This window comes from Anolis sagrei, chromosome 6 (assembly GCF_037176765.1).
Source record: "Anolis sagrei isolate rAnoSag1 chromosome 6, rAnoSag1.mat, whole genome shotgun sequence".
NCBI lineage: Eukaryota > Metazoa > Chordata > Lepidosauria > Squamata > Dactyloidae > Anolis > Anolis sagrei.
The window spans coordinates 132,438,655-132,450,668 of NC_090026.1; positions in this window are offsets into that span (position 1 = coordinate 132,438,655).

Below are 12,014 nucleotides of genomic sequence, written 5' to 3' on the forward strand. Positions count from 1 at the left end.
CAATTAAGATGCAAATGTGATATAAGTTTTGTTCAAGATGTTCAGACTGGGAATTTAGTATATAGAATCATAGAATCATAGAATCAAAGAGTTGGAAGAGACCCCATGGGCCATCCAGTCCAACCCCATTCTGCCAAGAAGCAGGAATATTGCATTCAAATCACCCCTGACAGATGGCCATCCAGCCTCTGCTTAAAAGCTTCCAAAGCTTCCATATGTGATGGAGAACAAAGATACTGGAATGCATTTCACATTAAAGAGACAATCAATGGATGTAGAATTAGGAATCAATTGGGAAAGATTAAATGCATTAATAAAAACAAATAAGAAGATATTTGGAAAGTTATGAAAACTAAAAAAGATTTTGTTAGAATCCAACAGGTTAATGGAGAATTCCAGAGAGTAGCCGCAGAGGAGAGTGCTCTGACAGAACACCACTGGTACGATATCTTCACAGGATATTCACCAAAAGCAACAGCATTTTTACATTTAATGATACATCCAATAGTATAGATAGGGGCACTTATTTTGCTGCTAATATTTTGGATCTTATGGCTTCTTAGACGGATGACAAGATTGACAAATCGCTTATCTGTATTTGAAAACAAGTTAACGCATTTAAAAACACAATTATGAACTATTATGCTTGATTAATCGTATAAGTTCAATATTAACCTAAACATATATACTCAACACCTAATCAAGTTTGATTATAAATATAACCAACACTGAATTGTGTATCATGTATGAATCATGTATGTGATGCAATAAATTAGTATTTATGTATCAAGGGGAAGAATATGTAAAGAATGAATGTTTGGATGCATGCAAAGGAACAGAAGAAGGAACAGGCCCAAAAACCAACATGGAGTTCTTGCAAGGCATGATAAGGGACGGCTTTGGCAGTCGAAGCGAGGCGGCAGCAAGGCATAACTGAATGACAATGAACAATAAGGTATGCAGTCAAGCAAATAAGGAGGATAAGGAGTGTGCAGGTGTATGTATCCCATAAGTCATGAGGCCTGGAATGCGAATATCCTGAAGTTGAAAGGAACAAGGACTTGAAAGGATTATTAAAAAGAAGAAAAATGGATTTTGGCCTATAATGCAGGGGACCCCAAGAACATGCATGCGTCCACACCTTCTCGGAAAAGACTGATCATCTTCACCGGAGGAGGCTTGTGTGTGCGTGAGTATGTGTGAATGTGTGTGTGCACGAGAGCTCTCCCTTGATGTGATTCTGATATGATTCTGTAATGATTGTATTTCAATAAATGTTACATGAAGAGTGTCAAAACCAAATTTGGTCTCTAAAGTGTCTCATTGGTCTAAACTGCCTTACTATCCTTGAACACTCTGCACAAAAAAACAGGAACCTCTTTGGGTTCATAAAACCTTTATGAACTTTATGCCTCCCTTTATGAACTCTAGGTGACAAGGACAAATCTTGCATGCTCCCTTTTCCCTTTATGAACTTTGTATATGACCCACACCCCCAATAATTATATGTATGTCTGTAATAAATATTAAACAAAGTGATCTCTTTGTGAACTGTGACCAGCATCTCAGGATCCAGGTATTGCAAAACTTCTTGGATCTTCACCCTTGAACAATGGACTTTGCTCTCAAGCATGGACAATAGACAAATGACCCCTTTCCTTGGGCCTTGGAGGGACTAGGCTACCTGAGTATCGGGGACCCATGGACATGTTGATCACTTCCCACAAAGGACATTTCCCAACCATGGGGAGAAGGGGATGTCACCGTTTCTCCAACAAAGCCACCTCCCCTTCCCAGAAGAATGAATCCAAAAGATCCTATCAAGGAAAGCCAGTATCACCAACTTTTGACAATGGACTTGCTCTGAGGGGGCAGACAAAAATGTTATTTCAGACTTCTGTATCAATAGCCAGGTTGGGACCTGAGGGCTTACAGCAATCATTTTGATTGCCTGACATTTGGGTCTAGGATGGGCCATTTATAATCCTATCATCAAGCCATTTTTCCATTGTTTTCTCTACTGCCGCACTTCCTTCCTCACCATTGGCTGAGCAGCCTAAGCGGGGCTTGGGCTCTCATTGGATGAACTGCATCGGCCCCTGGCTGCTCCTCCTGGCTCGATGACATCACATAGTGAAGGCAATAGTAACTTAAACGCACAGATGTCTATAATTTACAGTGAAAAGGAAAGTAGGTATATAGTATGGAATATTAAGTTCAATATATGTAATGAAATGTCTTCTATAGTTCTTCACATGGAGATATTCAATTTAGCAACACTTCACACAAGTATTACTATAACATTGTTACACTTTCAGTTTAAATATCAATACTGTCAAAAGGAGAAATGAAAACAAACAAACACAGTTTTACTATAGACTTGATAATATTTTCAAGTGCTGCCGAAGCTTTAAATCAAGTTACTAATGCATACTCAACATAAAGATATACATATTAGTAACACTTTACATCAATTTTACAGTACAATAATAGCAGTTTCGGTTCTGTCCAAACGTGGTCTTACTCCTGTCTTGACAATGTTCTCAAGCGTTACTGGAGTCAATAAACTGACTAATGCAAACGTAAATATCAAAGTTCTTCATACGAATGATGTCAACATAGAGTTGTTCTTGGATAAGTCCTTTACCAATGTGTAACAGAGTTGTTGTTTCAGTCCTTCATCAATGTGTAACAGAGTTGTTGTTTCTGGACGTCAGGGATGGCCAAGAAATTTGTAATGCCGGGGTGAATACAACTGGTTTCCCGGGTACAGGCCAGTTTCTTCCCACACAGAACCCCCATGACCAACAGAAAATACTTAAGGCCATCCAGTCCAACTCTCTTCACCAGGGCAAGAAAATGTAATCAGAGCCCTCCTGACAAAGAGCCATCCAGCCATAAATATAGATAGATAGAAAGATATGATTCTCTCTCTCACACACACAGATATAGTATCATAGATTTGAAAGAGACCCTTAAAGAAGGACTATGATATGTTGTATGTTCCAGAGTAGGCAAACCAGACACTCTCCACATCAACACTGACAAAGAAACAACAAGAAATACTGTTTACCCACAAGCAGAAAGGAATTACATAGATTAGAAACCAACACTTTCTCATTACTTTATTTTCCAGATCACCAGACTGGGCCACAGCAACGCCTGGCAGGGGACAGCTAGTAGAAAATAAACTTTGATGGCCTTCCCTTATCCTGTTGAGATTTATTGGGAAATATCAACACTTTTATTGGTGCACTGCTTATTGTCTCGCCAGGTGTAGCGAACCCTCCTTTTCACCCACATCAGTGGCAGGCATCCTCTGTGGGAAGTGGGAATGTAGCAATTGGTGACCTTGATTAGCACTGAATAGCCTTGCAGATTCAACACCTGGCTGCCATTATGCAATGATGCAAGTATCCAGATCTTTGGGATTCAGAAGCTTGATTATATGGCAGGGTAGATGGGGCCCTAAACTGTAGATGATGCCCCCACTTATCAGAGGCAAGTGGGGACCTTGATTAGCATTGAATAGCCTTGCAGCTTCAAAGCCTGACTGCAATGATGCAAGTACTCGCTTTGAGTCCCCCAAGGGGTAAGAAAGGCGGTATATAAATACTGTAACTAAATAAATGTCCCCAGAAATGTGTTTGTATGTGGTTATGAAAGTATTATACTGTGTACATGCGCCTTGGTTCCCAGAACACACACAGCTAAGTGGCAGAGTTTGTCCCCCTTCCCCCATGCCAGAAATGACACTGAAATCCCTCATCCCTCTTTCTACCCGCCTTCCTCCTCTCTCCTTGGCAGCATCCCAAAGGGACACACTGAGGTTTCTTTAAGAAGAAAAAGAACACAGAGAGGGATGGTTCATTTATTTATCGTGTCAGTAGCAATCAGACAATTGTATTACATTTTAAACAAATTTTTAACAAACACACAAAACACAAAGTTTGCAAGCTTGGTAGAATCATAGAATCATAGAATCATAGAATCAAAGAGTTGGAAGAGACCTCATGGGCCATCCAGTCCAACCCCCTGCCAAGAAGCAGGAATATTGCATTCAAATCACCCCCGACAAATGGCCGTCCAGCCTCTGCTTAAAAGCTTCCAAAGAAGGAGCCTCCACCACCACACTCCGGGGCAGTTGATTAAATGTCCTTTGACCAGTATCTGGCCCCTTGGAGTGCTTCTGGTGTTGCCGCAAGGAGGTCCTCCATCATGCATGTGGCAGGGCTCAGGGTGCATTGCAGCAGGTGGTCAGTGGTTTGCTCTTCTCCCCACTCGCATGTCGTGGATTCCACTTTGTGGCCCCATTTCTGAAGGTTGGCTCTGCATCTCATGGTGCCAGAGCGCAGTCTATTCAGCGCCTTCCAAGTCGCCCAGTCCTCTGTGTGCCCAGGGGGGAGTCTCTCGTTTGGTATCAGCCATTGGTTGAGGTGCTGGGTTTGAGTCTGCCACTTTTGGACTCTTGCTTGCTGAGGTGTTCCAAAGAGTGTCTCTGTAGATCTTAGAAAACTATTTCTTGATTTAAGGCTTTGACTTGCTGGCTGATACCCAAACAGGGATGAGCTGGAGATGTCTTTGCCTTGGTCCTTTCACTATTGGCTGCTACTTCTTGGCAGATGTCAGGTGGTGCAGAGTAATTTCTCCAGTGATGTAGGGCACAGACACCCCATGATAATGCGGCATGTCTCATTAAGAGCCACATCTACTGTTTTAGCGTGGTGATATGTGTTCCACACTTGGCATGCAGACTCAGCAGCAGAGTAGCATAGCGCAAGGGTGGATGTCTTCACTGTGTCTGGTTGTGATCCCCAGGTTGTGCCAGTCAGCTTTCGTATGATATTGTTTCTAGTGCCCACTTTTTGCTTGATGTTCAGGCAATGCTTCGTGTAGGTCAGAGCACGGTCCAGAGTGATTCCCAGGTGTTTGGGTGTGCTGCAATGCTCCAGTGGGATTCCTTCCCAGGTAATAATCCTCAGAGCTCGGGATGCTTGTCTGTTCTTGAGGTGAAAAGCACATGTCTGTGTTTTAGATGGATTAGGGATCAGCTGAGGGATGGTGGACGAGGCCTAATGTTTGCTATGTGGAGACAGCATCAAGAAAGATTTCGCAAAAAAAGCTGAGTGCACTGCAAAAGGAAACCAATCTATTTATTTATTTATTATTCAAACTTCTATGCGGCCACTCCCCTGGGGCTTGGAGTGGCTTACAAGAACAGGCTAAAATCAAACACAATTTAAAAACAATTTAAAACAATTTAAAAACAATCAGAGATCAAAGGCCCATCGAAACAGGTATGTCTTCCATGCCCTGCGGAAAGCTTGTAAGTCCCGCAAGGCATGGACTTCAGGCGGCAGAGTATTCCACAGTGATGGTGTCACTGCTGTGAAGGCTCTGTGTCTGGTTGCTGTTAGACGCAAGGTCTTGACACTGGGAATTTCCAATAGATCTTGGTCTTCAGAACGGAGGGATCTCTGGGGTTGGGAGGGGGTGAAGCGGTCCCTCAGATACATCGGCACCAGACCATGCAAGGCCTTCAAGGTGAGTACCATCCCTTTGAAAGTGATCCAGTGCTCAATTGGTAACTAATTTAGCTGCAGGAAGATTGCGGTGATGTGGCATCTCATCGGAGTTCCCGCAAGAAGCCGAGCAGCTGCATTTTGTACCAACTTGAGCTTCCGGATCACCGACAGAGGAAGGCCAATGTAGAGGGCGTTACAGTAGTCCAGCCTTGAGATGACCGTGGCCTGGATCACCGTAGCTAGGTCGTCCCTGGACAGGGAGGGGGCCAGCCATTTAGCCTGCCGCAGGTGAAAGAAGGCAGTTCTGCTAGAGGCGGAGACCTGGGCCTCCATCGTCAGCAGAGGGTCCAAAAGGACTCCCAGACTCTTTACCAATGATGACAGGCGTAGCGCCTCGCCATCCAGGGTAGGCATCTGGATGTCCCCACTGCCCAGTCGACCCAGCCATAGGATCTCCATCTTTGCTGGATTCACCCTCAACCTGCTGGCACGCAGCCATCCAGTAACGGCTTCAAGGCACTGATGGAAACAATCGGGTACAGAGTCCGGTCAGACTTCCATCTTCAGCACCAGCTGAGTGTCATCGGCGTACTGGTAACACTCAAGCCCAAAACCTTGAACCAGCTGAGCAAGTGGTCACATATAGATGTTATACAACAGAGGGGAGAGAATGGCCCCCTGAGGAACCCCACAAGAGAGAGGGGACCTCTCAGAGACCAGGCCTCCCCTCTCCAATGTGGTAAAAGGTAGGGAAAACACCCTTCTTTTTACAAAATGGATTCAGAGACAACTCTCCTCTTTGAAACACTTCCCAGCTTAATGTGGTGAAGTAAGCTGAAATGTGTCCAGAGGAGGGTGACTCAAAGCATCAAGGGTCTGGAGAACAATATGGGGACAGAGCTGGGCACGTGTTTAGCCTTCAGAAGAGAAGGCTGAGAGGAGACATGAGGAGGGCCATGGATCAAGATGTGAGGGGAAGTCATGGGGAGGGAGAAGCAGGCTTCCTTTCTGCTGCCCTGGAAACTAGGACGCAATGGAGTAATGGCTTCAGACTCCAAGAAAGGAGATTCCACCTGAACATTAGGAAGAACTTCCTGACTGTGAGAGCTGTTCAGCAGTGGAACTCTCTGTCCCGGAGTGTGGTGGAGGCTCCTTCTTTGGAGGCTTTTAAACAGACGCTGGATGGCCATGTGTTGCGGGTGCTTTGAATGTGGTTTTCCTGCTTCTTGACAGAATGGGGTTGGACTGGATGACCCATGAGGTCTCTTCCAACTCTAGGATTCCTCAGCTGAGTAAACCTTCAACAGTTTTGCCTTTTCCCAGAAATGATCCTTATTGCTTTAAGCCAAACGAACCAACATGACTTCTCCTGTAATATTGATTTTTTTTATAAGCAATGGAAAGGGAGCCCATTATCTGGAGAAATGCTTTTACAGCCCACTATTACTGTGGGTAGATGAGGATGAAGGTCCACCAACCCCAGCGGCCATCTTCCATGATGCTGCTGCTCCAAGGACCAAGAGTCCTCTCCTCACAGAGGGGAAATATCCTTTGTGAAGAGTGATTAAAGTGTCCAAAAAGTTACCCAATTCTTAAGTGGCCTGATCCTCCAAGGCTTAAGAAAAAGAGCCATCAAGCTATTGTCTATATTGTGAAATGCTTGAGAGTCCATTCAACAAAATGCAGAGTCAGGGCAGCTGGTTGCACCTGAGTCAGGAGGTGCTGGCCAGAGTTCATAAAAAGGTCACCTTGCCTCATGTTTTACACAGACATACATATAAATCATACAAAAATCATTAATAATATACAGTGACAGATAAGCACACATTACGGTCTATTAATAAAAATGGGGATCCAATTCATAAAAGTGACCAGAAAGGCCAGCAAGGGCCAAGGTTCAGGGAGGACACAAAAGGGGTTTTCTGGGGTCAGCTGGCATCACATGCGGCACTTCTCGAGGTGACCCACACAGAGAGGAGGAAAACATACATCACAAACTGTGGATCTGTGAGACTGCAAAAAGGTCTCTGGCAGGCCTGTAGTGAGGAGGTGGTTTTAGGGGGTTCAACCCCCCCCCCCGAAATGTTTCAGATGTTTTAAAAAAACCTGGTTTACTCATGAATTTTAACTGGTGAACCAAATCCCCATGCGAAGTCTATGAGACGCAAAAAATTAAGAGTCCCTCCAGAACTGTAAGCACTATCTCATGCAAATATTGACAATTTATTCACACTGTCATTACTTGCAGCAATAGCCGATGTAGTGAAGCAACCAAGTTGGGGGTGTGTGTTTTGGATGCTCTCATTAAGGAGGCCAGACTTGGTGGAGGTGGTTGACAGGGGTGGAACTGCAGGCTATGGAAGGTTGCTCTGCCCCCTGCTGTGCTCTTGGCTTCAGCGTGAGCTAGGAGGCAGGTTTCAACCCCACCCCACCCGCAAAATTTTCAACCCTCCCCGAAATTTTCAAACCCTCCCCCCAAATTTTCAACCCCTCCCCCAATATTGTCAATCCTCCCCGAATTTTTTTTCTGGCTACGGCCCTGGTCTCTGGTATCCAAAAGGGTCCTTGTTGTGGTTGTTAGTCCTTCTGCAGATTGGCCAAAACTTAACTCTTATTATATATATAGTTTAATTACTGGTCAAAAGTAAACTGTATGGACCCCAGTAGACTTCCTCGCCTATGTCAAGAGGATCAAGTCTATCGTGACCAGAAGTCATGGATGGTGGCTCTGAATAATGAGCTGGCGGGAATTGGCCTGCCTTTGCAATTTCTGGGTGCTCTGGGTCCAGGGACAGGCAAGTGCTCATGCGTTGCATTCAGGATGTCTATGCTCAGCTGGACCTAGAGCGCATCGTTAGGTCTTTTGCTACAAGGTTTTTAGCTTCCCACAAAAGGAATATTCATTTAGAACACTAACTATTCCACTTCCACTTCCCTTACGAAGAATATATCCTAGGGCTAGGTTTGAACAACTCCGTATTATGATGCAAACCAGGCGCTACTGTAACATCCCCAAAAGTGAGAGATTCTGCGTCTGGGGAGAACAAACTGTGGAAGATATAGAACATTTCTTAATTGACTGTACAGCATATACTGTACTGCGATACACATATTTACATCCAATATGATCCAACTGCAGGTCCCCCAACAGAAATTATCTCCTGACATCCCTCTTGCAAAGACAGGAAAGATCCACAATAATCAGAGTAAGCCATTTTATTCTGAAAGCTATCAAGAAAAGAGCAGGTTTCCTGAAAGAAGAACCAAGAACATAAGACTCTGACTATAAATAGAAGGTCAGCTGCTCTCCTCACCTTTTGCCTTGTTTTTTACTCGTGTTCTATTTTGAAATGGTCATATGACTGATCAAATAAATAAATTATTATTATAACTCTTATTATATAATTCCAGTCTGGTGTCCTTGGCAAAACTATGAATTCCCTGATTATGAACTATCTTTTGTTGGGGGGGGGGGGGTTACCTATAACTACATTATCACACTGTGTCCAATTCTAGGCACCTTACGTACTTAGGCGATCCCTTGTTGTCCAAGTAGAATAGTCTTCCAGGATCAGTGTTCTGGTGGGTCCATAGGTGGCTGTGGAGCCTGATCTTCTCCCGCAGTAAGGACATTGGTTTCCAGGTAGAAGGCGGTCCTGGTCGGGGTTGGCTTGATGTGCCTTCCTCTTGACACGTTTCTCTCTTTCGCCCTCCATTCATGCCTCTTCAAATTCTATAGCACTACTGGTCACAGCAGGCATGTAGCCAGGGGCAGGGCTTGGGGGGCTTCAGCCCCCCCCCCAAATTATCATGGTGGTCCACGAGAAGGCCTTATTGGTACATTATTTAAACTGTTATGTTTATTCATATCATGATCTGATCACCATGCTCAATATTTCCCATATGCATGGGGGTATGGGGTAACGATACAAAGGGTTTGCTAGGGTAGACCCTCTTTCACTCAGACTCAGTCCCCCCCCACCCCCCGAAACAAAATCCTGGCTACGAGCCTGGGTCACAGCTGACCTCCAGCTGGAGTGCTCAAGGGCCAGGGCTTCTCAGTTCTCAGTGTCTATGCCACAGTTTTAAAGGTTGGCTTTGAGCCCATCTTTAAATCCCTTTTCCTGTCCACCAACATTCCATTTTCCCTTCTTGAGTTTGGAGTAGAGCAACTGCTTCGGGAGACAGTGGTCAGGCATCCGGACAATGTGGCCAGTCCAGTGGATTTGATGGCGGAAGACTATCGCTTCAGTGCTGGTGGTCTTTGCTTCTTTCAGCATGTTGACATTTGTCCGCTTGTCTTCCCAAGAGATTTGCAGGATTTTCTGGAGGCAACGCTGATGGAATCGTTCCAGGAGTTGCATGTGACGTCTGTAGACAGTCCACGTTTCGCAGGCATAGAGCAGGGTTGGGAGGACAATAGCTTTATAGACAAGCACCTTGGTCTCCCTACGGATGCCCTGGTCCTCAAACACTCTCTGCTTCATTTGGGAAAATGCTGCACTCGCAGAGCTCAGGCAGTGTTTTATTTCAGTGTCAATGTTGACTTTGGTGAAGAAGTGGCTGCCAACGTAGCGGAAATGGTCAACATTTTCTAATGTTACACCATTAAGCTGTATCACTGGCATTGGAAAGGGCTTGTCTGGTGACTGCTGGAACAGCAGTCAATGTTCTCAATGACAGGCCGAGCTTCTCGTATGCTTCTGCAAGGGTGTTTAGAGTGGCTTGTAGATCTTCTTCTGAATGCACACAGACGTTGTCATCAGTATATTGGAGTTCTATAACAGATGTTGTTGTAACTTTCGTTTTGGCTTTCAGTTAAGGTTAACTGCTGAGGTTAAACAGCTTGCCATCTGTCCGAGAGATGATTTCAATTCCGGTGGGAAGCTTCCCGTCAACAAGGTGAAGTATCATAGCAATGAAGATGGAGAATAAAGTTGGGGCAATAACACATCCCTGTTTGACACCCGATTCCACCTTAAATGGGTCACTTTGGGAACCACTGCTGTCCAAGACTGTTGCCATCATGTCATCATGGAGGAGCCGCAGGATGTTCACAAATTTGTCAGGGCACCCCATTTTGTGGAGGATGGTCCAGAGAGCGCTGCGATTCACTGTGTCAAATGCCTTTGCAAGGTCAATGAATGCCATGGACAGAGGTTGATTTTGTTCCCTGCATTTTTCTTGGAGCTGTCGTGCAGTGAAGATCATGCCCACTGTTCCTGGATACAGCAATGTCGATGCGTAGATAGATGTACAAAGTAATGTCTCTAGTCCATCAGGAGTCACAATCTGTTTATTTCATGGATTTTCTCATAAGAGTTCAGATTAACTAATACAGGGCCATTTCAGAGTAGCAGAGAAATACATCACTGTTTTTGAGTTAACTCCCTAACAATCAGGCACCTAAGCAACGGGCACCGAACATTACAAAGACTGCGCCCAAAATCATACATCCCAAATATTCGTGGAAACAAATAAACTTATGGAAGCAGAAGCTGTAACAAATCAGTCACATTCACTACTCTCCTGAAGCAATTAGGAACAATACTTGATTAATGAAATCATTGCAAAAATTGAATGAATTTTAAATGGAAATTCACAATATATGTAGATGGAGAGCACTTTAGGATATTCCAGGTGCAGTGCCACCAGCAATTAGCCACCAGCTGGTAAATAAACGTTACATCCTATCCCTTTTCACACCTGGTTAACAAAATATCTTATTTGGAGAACCATATGACCACGTGGACTTTTATAGAGATGAAAAATGGCTTCACCTGCAGAACATATGTTGGTGAATGTTGTTCGAAGTTGTAGTTCAGTCAGCTGATGATGTTGAGGGGTTTGGGGTGCAGGGCCTGATGGTTCTGTGGGTGCCCAGACAGAGGGGGTGCTGGAGCAAGGTGGTTCTCGGGTTGGGAGAATGGAGGGGGGTTTTGAGCAAGATATTATTTCTGGGCGTGAGAATGAAACTGCTTTAGAAGCTGACAGGCAGGGAAGGGAGGATAACATGAGCTCATCTGAAGAAGCAGCTGGCTTGGACAGAGATACCAGGCTGCTCCTGCGGAAGAATAAATTCAGGTGCAAGCAAGGCCATGTGAAGGAGAGGCAGAAGCAGGTCTCTCAAGGTCAAAAGAATGTGTTCATGTCCTGTAGCCCTTAAATGAGAGAAAGCTATTAAGATTTCAGATCAAGCAACATTGCTACAGATGTGGCATTCTTGTTAGAGTTAATTTCTTAAGTAACAAGTAGTAAGCGATGTAAGGATCAAGGAGCAGGGAATGTGAGCCAAACCCCCTGGCTAACATTGTGTGGTTGCAGCCCAGCTAGGGCAGCTGCAATGGGAGTAAAGGAGCAAAAGTACTGCTCCTGGGTATGGGTTGTGGTAGAGAAGTGGGCTGTTGGAGGAGTGTGGCGCATTTGGAGGTGTTGGAGTTCTGGAAGGCTTGCGGCTTAAAGAGAACCATTGGAGTTTGTATGTATATA